The sequence below is a fragment of the Teleopsis dalmanni genome, chromosome 1 (genome assembly GCF_002237135.1).
Source record: "Teleopsis dalmanni isolate 2A chromosome 1, ASM223713v2, whole genome shotgun sequence".
In the NCBI taxonomy this organism is placed as follows: domain Eukaryota; kingdom Metazoa; phylum Arthropoda; class Insecta; order Diptera; family Diopsidae; genus Teleopsis; species Teleopsis dalmanni.
Genome location: NC_051846.1, coordinates 143,666,872 through 143,674,976, shown reverse-complemented (window position 1 = coordinate 143,674,976; position 8,105 = coordinate 143,666,872).

The following is an 8,105-nucleotide window of genomic DNA, read 5'->3' as shown; positions in this document are numbered from 1 at the left end:
GATGGTACAATTATGATGTTGTTATAATAATATACAACTAGTGAATTTGTTAATGAACTTTTATAGCAAATCAACAAGATTCGAAATTGGAACTGCACAGGTCAAGTACGGCTAAATGTTAGTTGGTTAATTAACACTAACTCTGGGGGTTAGTGAATTGACAAGGTACAAGTTCAACTTCTAGTACTTGTTGTCTTATACAATTATTTACAAATAATCAAATATAATAAATGGGTTGGTGATGATGGGTATTTGCTCAAAACAAGTGGATGGTCGGTCAACAAATGGATGGTGAAAAATTCAATTAGTAAATTCAATTCATAAATTCATAAAAACAAGAACTTTATTGTTCTCAATTTATAATACTTTTGAGCCTTCACAGATAAATACAATATGTTTATGCTTCCTTTTCTTGCAATTGAATTAATTAAAAATAAGAATTTTGTTGTTGTAATTCTCTAGAGTTCAAAAACACCTTTCGTGTGTATTTGCATTGATTTCATATAAAGGAAGTTGTACTATTCAACCGTAAAACTTCTAAAAACTGTTCTGCATTTGAAAGTCAACAAATAAATTCGATTAAATTATGCATCTAATGGAAATGTTAAATTAGATAAGATGATATTCAGTAAATATAGAAAAAGACATTAATATATGTAAACTTGGAAATGTGTTTACTTTTAACAAATCCGTTTATTTGCAATGTTGAACAGAATTTTTCAAAAGCTAATGCACTTTTCGCAATTGCATGAGAACGCATACCAGATTTGCATTAGCATGAAAGTAGTCAGCCGCTTCCACGGGTTCGATGGTACGGCAGTTCCATAGTCAGTCAACTGCAGTTGGAAAACTATTCGCAGACTTCGCAAACAAGGTTCGCAGACTTCCTTCATGCAGTGTTCTCCGGCGGAGTATCGTTTTCTTGGAACATTTGTCATTCCTGCGGTACGTGTCGCTATTTACATTTGTACGTAATAAATTCAAGTTCCACAACTGCAGCCAAGTCGTTTGTCACTTCATACTTCCTCTTTTTACTCGCACACACTTTTCGGTCCTTTTTACTAATAATTCACTGGAATAAATTTGTATCTGTTGTGCGCTATTTTACATATTTGCAACTTTAAACTGCAATTGCTGCTGATAAGCTCGAGAAATCCTCGAGAAAGAAATGGCATTAGGTGTGCTGCATTCTAGTTGAAATTATTGATATTTTTGCACATAAACAAATTGCAAACAAACTTGAAATGCTTTAATCGAGTACCTATAGGTGTCTTTGATATAGAATCTGCAAAGTTGATGTTTGCTCAGTTAATGCTTCTATCTAAATTGAAAAGTTAAGCACTCTCAATCGTTGAGAAGTTGTTTTAAATTGTTAAATGCAACATTAAACAAAAATATGAAGTGTTTGCTTCTCAGCTGAGTAGACTTGTATCTGACGACTCCGCGTCGACTTGTAAATACTCAAGAATGCTAAGCGTCTGTCTTTAGGGCAATATTACGAGTATTATGCACCGCAATGACAGTTCATATTGTCCTTGCGCTTGTGCTGGCACTCATATTGCAGTTTCAAGACGACGAAATTTCAAGCAGTTACTGACATTTAAATGTGTTAAAAGTTTTGTGAACGTGCCAAGGCAGGAAGTTATTGAAAGCAACAGTCTGCAATGCCAACAGGACATTTTATTGGAAACGTGCTGTATCTCCTGCTGCATGTCGCGTATCAGCTTGTTGCCGCTGCACATAAGACTTCTCCGAACTGTATTTATTCTTAAATTTGTTTAAGTTTACACAATCACATGAGTTCCATATGCTTTAGCCATTTAAGTTATTTTATAGATTTTATAAATGAGTTTGAAGAAATTCTAGTTAAACCAACACACACCAGCAGATAAGTAGTTTGTGTTATATCTTCGCCATCAGAAGGTTGGTATAAGCATAGAATATTTAATGGTCTTCCATAGACACACCTTCGAACTATAATATTGCTCACTTTCGAATAGATTTTAGTAAAAGTTTGATTTATTATTCTTTATCTTCTACAAATCCAAGCAAATCCAAGATATTTAATTGTTTAAATAATTTAAAGAGAGTAACCAAGGTTGATATATTCATAAGTAAACTTAACCCCATATGACTCGGTACCAAATGCCGTTGACCGATTTTGATGAAAATTTGAACACGTTAAGATAAATTTCGAATTTTATCAAAATACAACCAGCCGTTCCTGAGATATGGGGCGTTAAGTTCACTTACCAATGGGTCAATACGTATAGTGATTTGTATTCAATTAATTCTTATGAAGAATAGTACAAAAATGACCAAATGATATTTTTGATTTGTCGATATGTATTTTATTTACAATTTTTGTATAATTTTAAGAAAAATACTTAGTTTTAAGTGATATGTTTTAATGGAGTTTATATTTGCTTATGTGACATATAACGCAACGTCGGGGATCACCTTGTACTTTTACAGAACAATGGACATTAGTTCTAATGTTACTAAAATTTGATGCAGTTAAGTCAAATATAGGTTCAAGTATACTTGATCGATAAACCCTTGACAATGTTTCCTCGAAACTGTGGTTGTAATAATAACTTATGCTTTTCATGAGCTAAAACCATAACTCTTTGCGTTTTTTTGTTGATTCATTTTTCCATGGTTAGTGAGAACATATCGCTATAACCACATTCTACGATCAAAGTCACCTTTAGCATTTATATTTAATTTGGTTCTGTCAATTCGATAGTTTCGCACAGTTCCTATAGAAATAACAAGTTAAAATTCATGAAGGTTTTACTATAGTTAAATGAGTTTTGAAAAAAATAACAACCTGTGGCAAAAAATTGTTTCCGGAGTAATATCATCTCATCAGATAATGAGAAGTGTGAAAGTTGTCAAAATAGATGCGATGACTAGATGGGGACTCGACGACTTCCAATAAGCTAAGAACTGTATTAGATCTCAGTCCAATATTCTTATCATATCTTGTTGATGCTTCTCCGTACAATTTTATGGGTTTTTCTTTAATGAACATTTTACATGAACGCCTTCCAAAGCAAGGTATCATTTCTTCATTAATTGATAAGTTTTGTGCAAATACGCCAAATTGCATGAAAATTTGATTGCACATACCAACCAGTGACTATATTTTAGCAAATTTGTACTCTAAATCCAATTTGTCAGTCAAATGAGAAAACTTTTTTATCAATTTAACTTTATGTCGTGGAAAACCATTAGAAATTATTGGCACACCAAGAGAAGGTTGACCAATATTTTTTCCATTTTGGAGTTTTATGAAATCCAATAAAAAATAAGAAATCAATAAAACGGCGCTATTCGTAAGGCGCTACAGTAAAGTTTACCAACATTTCAAGCACTATCTAATCTTAGAGTAATCACTCTCCGCACGGGGAGGTACGCAGATCTTAGATGAATCACTGAATAATCATGAAACTTATAGGCAATACATAAATTAGTCAATGAGATGGGTAGGACCCTGTAGTACCCCCAGCTATTAAAGAGTAAAAGTGCCCAGTTGCACTGACTCGAAAAAAGGATCAACATACTTGATCGCCAGTGGAATATAAATAGTATTGACTTCAGGCAATAATTGTAGTCTCTTAGCTTCATCATCATTATTATCTTCTGTTTCTAAAATAGACAAAAACCTCTTCAAGTATTAAGTAATTTCTTTTGACATTTTTCACAACAACTCCATATACTACGAACAATTTTTGAACTAAGAGTGTGACACACGTAAGTTCGATAGCAAAAATTATTAGAACTAATAGGCTTAATATACGTACTTATGCTATCATACAACAAATCAAAAGCAAAAATGTTAATTGTAAATTTATCTAATTTCAGAGTTCAGGAAAAACATCTCCCATTTGTGTCCAATTTATTGGAATAGAACTTCCTACAAATAAAAGATAACTTTGACATGCGAAGACATATGTATACTCGCTTAAAGTGCTGGTAAGTGAAATTACCGGTTGGACAGAAATGAGTTAAGTAAGTTTTACCATAAATTACTTTTCTTATTCAACCCGTACGAAGCAGATTATCAAACGAGCTACAAAAATATCAAAAGTCCTCAAAAATTCTTTCTACGAGATAGTGTATGGAGTACAAAAAAAAATATGATAAAGATATGGGTATCACTCAATAAAATATATGACGATAATTATTTAGATTCGTGACAAAATTCAAAAACTAAACAACAATAACTATAACAACAGGTTTAAAGCATTGAGTGATGAAAACAACAACTTAAAAGATATCAAAGAAAAAATCATTAAACCACTGGCTATCTATCTAAGAGAAAAAAACTGTAATGATTTAGTTAATAAGACACAAGAGGTCGTCAACTATATGCAGCACTTGGCAACAGCCTTAATGTTGTGTCTTCGGGTCCCCAACATACTGGCCATCAGACAATCGAAAATACCAGACTAAAACGATTTCGCAGTCATTAATGGTTTGAAACGTGAAGACATAGCTGTCAAACCATCTTAACTCTGACAAAATTTAATATTAACTCAATAGAGCAGAATAAGAAAACTCTTATAAACTGGAGAAATTATAGAATTATTATTAATGAAAAACTAAACAATGATTCCAATCGCTTCACCAAGACATTAAGTAATACTGTAATTAAAGCCTATCGACCAAAGAGGTCAGTCCATTCAAATATAGTATTTCAATCACACATTGATTATCTTACTTTCCGAAAACGATAAGCCAGGCAAGAATGGTGAAGACTTCGATCACCCACCTCAAGACAAAGATTAAATAGCTTGAAAAGATCCAAAAAAGTCCAATCTGATGACAAAAATCGCGTTATACAAGAATATCTCGAGACTCTAGGTTCACTTAAAGACAACAATTATTCTCTGTGGAAGGCAATGAAGAAAGTTAAAACGCCAAAACGATATGACCCACCGCTTAGACAACCGGATGGTTCTTGCGCTCGCAATGACAAAGAAAAAGTTGTTTTTTAGCACAACACCTTAAGGGCGTCTTTCAGCCAAACCCACAAATATCATATTTGCAATCAATTATTGAATCTCCTTCTATTGTTGAAACTCCCCTTACGTTGCATTTGGATGACACCACGGAAACTGTCCAAGCATTTGCAAAACCAAAAAAGGCGCCTGCATACAATAAAATTACGGGTAAAATGATACAACAATTGCCTGATTCAACAATATTCCTTTTAACGGTGATATTTAATAGCATCCTCGATTTTGGTTACTACCCGAAGCTGTGGAAAGTTTCAAAAATAAAAATGATTCCAAAACCAGGAAAGGACCTAACGTTGGCCTTAACATATAGAGCAATAGTCTTTTGCCCCAGTTATCCAAAATCTTTGAGTAAATGCTGCTGTCAAATATTATGCCAATAATAACTCAAAACAATGTCATAACAATTTATCAATTTGGATTTCGAAAAGGACATGTCACCATTGAGTTCACAGAATTGCTAAAGAAATACATACTGCCTTTCAGCACAAAAAAAAGACTGTTCCAGAGAAGTGGCTAGCAAAATGGCACATAAAAGTAAACGAAACGAACAGTGCACATGTAGCGTTTACTCTATGAAAAGAAACGAGCCCCTCTGTTTAGTTGAAAACATCATTATACCCCAGTCAATTGATGTAAAATATCTTGGCATTCATCTTGACAGAAGGCTGATATGATCTAAGCACAAAGCAAATAAACTCAAATAAAATTGAAATTACAGCAGCTTCATTGGCTTATTAATAAAAACTCTAAGCTAAGTCTGAAAAATGAAGTTCTGGTATATAATTCAATCTTAAAACTTATCTGGTCTTATGACATAAAACTCTGGAGTACAACATGTGCTTCTAATATCGAAAAAATACGGAGAGTTCAAAACAAATTACTTAGACAAATAACCGGAGCTTCTTGGTATATCAAAAATGTACACAACCACAACGATTTCGGAATCCCAACAGTTGCAGACAGGCCTCTCCCCACTATATCTCAGAAAGAAACATGCCCCAACAACTGTCCAGGTATCTTATCTAAGCGTTTTATTTAAGGTTAACCCATAGTACATTCACATTTTAAACTGTTATTACATATAATCGCTTCCCTTTTGAAATGGAAGATGTACTATTTATCGATTCCCGTTTAATTAACATCCATTTCGACACAACAAGAAATTATACTTCTCTAAAATACCACTAATTACTTTCTGCATTTCCGCGTCCCTTTTTGTCTTAATATTGTATTCTAGGTTGTTTTCTATTTCTTAAGCGTCGCGAGATCTAAATAGATTGTTGACTCCCAATAAAAATCGCAATAAGTGAGTTCATATAAAAAATATTGACACCTTTAACCCGATGGAATAAAAAATGATGTGCACTACAAGGTTATGATCTGACAAACTTCCGTTATAGAAAACCTATCATTTGTTCTTTAAAGAAGTCCTAAATATTACATTTTTCATAAAAGACACAATATCGCTTATGTTTAAAAAAAAATTTTTATTTTTTATTTAATAAGAAAAAAAATTAATTATTTTAAGTTGAAAATTTGAATTTGCATATAAGTTAATTTTTACAACAGCTTTAAAAATCAAGGTGAAAACTCCAAAAACTTGGAAATTGAAAGAACGATTTTGAATATACATCGGCTGTTAAGAAAAATGCGTCTATTAGTTCAGGATATCTATGAGTTCTTCTTCAGTCTCGCTACCCATTTGCATACGTTTTGGTGTAAATGATAAGTTACGATTAGACAATGGTCGCTTTATCCGCTCATTTGCTAATTTTGGCTTTGGTGCATTTATGGGTGGATTTCCGTGTGACCTATTCGCGTGATATTTAATGCCGTTCACACTTTTATAACGCTTGTCACAACCAGGAACAGGACACGAATATGGCTTCTCAGCGTCTTTTTGACATGTTAATACCGATTTTTTTACAATAAGTTGAGGAGTGTATAAATCATCACTGCCGCTTGCATAAGTAGAGGGAGGATATTCGGCATCCTGAAATGTTGATTCATGCACTAAACCAGTTTCTTTCTCTTGTGGTATTGGTTCCAAATCTTTTGAGCGATTTTCTTCAATACCGACTGGAAAATCAAAACCAACGCTTGAAACAATATAATTTGCATAAACGTTATCTTCAAATTCTGATTGATAAACTAATTGTGCTTCTTTCTCCTCTGGAACAAATGCAAGTGCTTTTACATCATGCAAAAATTCTGCATGAATTTTGTCTTGCTTAATATCAACCGCAAGAATCGGTGCTGCCAATGGTGCTGCCATCGGTGCTGGTAATGGTGGTAACAATTGATGTTGCTGTACAGCTGCACCTCCAAGAACTACTGGCTTTGGTAGTTCTATTTCTGTTTTCTTAAGTCCAATTGGTACACCTTTGTTTTGCAGTGGCTCTTCCTTGACCGCTTCCAAACCTTTAATTTCATTTTCATTCAAACCTTGTACGGATTTAGATGGGCGTCCACGAACGGAAGTGTTATTTGCATTTCTTTTATTTTTCTTTGGAACATTCATATGTAATTCTTGCACGTGTTTTGCAAGTAGTGGGATACTATCAACTTCCTCGCGACAGTCCGGAAATTTGCATATGTATTTTAGAAAAATCGCCATTCTCAATGCAATTAAATATGAAAAGCTAGAAGAAATAAACTTTTTAAAACGAAAGAGAACTTTTTTGATACGTAAAATTGAACGTCAATTTTATTTAAAAAGTGTTGCCAGATAAAAAAAAATTAAAACAAACAAAAATTTTTTATTTTGACGTGAAGATTTTTATATGTTGCATTATAGTTTTACTACAATAATAAGACAAGTTTATATATAATATTGTTTTCTTTGAATTTCTGATTATTGAGTAATCATGGGTAAATATCATGGTTTCTTAAATGCTATATGATGGATAAACTTGAAATAAACTTTATACTCTACTTTGAAGTTACTACATATGAAAAAATATACTCGTAAATCTAATAAATATGATAAATGTCAAACTGTATCACAAAAACTATTGCCTTAAACCATTGAATTAAAGGCTTTGCTATCAGCCTTACCAATAAGCTATAATAATT